Below are 497 nucleotides of genomic sequence, written 5' to 3'. Positions count from 1 at the left end.
CCGTTCTGACAGATCGGATATTTCTTTAGGAGTTTTGACGTCGAAGACGTCATAGCTCTCAGCTTCAGCGAAAATCGTCAAGGAGAAGGAAAACACTACAGAGCGCAATCAACCAACCAGAGGCCGGCGGAGAGTGGGTCGCCTGGCAGGGGAGGAGCGCTGGCAGCACAGAGCAGCATAGGATACCGTCTCACAATCCAGAATCGCAGGAGCCAGAAGCGCAGAAGCCAGAATTCTCAGAAGCCAGAATTCTCAGAAGCCAGAATTCTCAGAAGCCAGAAATCTCAGAGGCCGGAACATTGGCTCAAGCTTGGTCGGAATTGTGCCGCCTCGATGCAAAGCCCAGCTTGACTTGCGGGCGTGGCCCCCATGTATCAATCTTTGATAAACCTTCAAGCTTACTGGAAGGAAGTCTCAGAATGATTTCGTTTCACAGAGGCATTGCATTCCAACCCCGCTCACAGAGGGGATCTTACATTATTGGAGTCATCTCCAAC

This window comes from Galendromus occidentalis, unplaced genomic scaffold, assembly GCF_000255335.2.
Source record: "Galendromus occidentalis unplaced genomic scaffold, Mocc_1.1 scf7180000077477, whole genome shotgun sequence".
NCBI classification, from domain to species: Eukaryota; Metazoa; Arthropoda; class Arachnida; order Mesostigmata; family Phytoseiidae; genus Galendromus; species Galendromus occidentalis.
The sequence above is the reverse complement of the archived record's forward strand: the minus strand, read 5'-3'. Positions refer to the sequence as shown.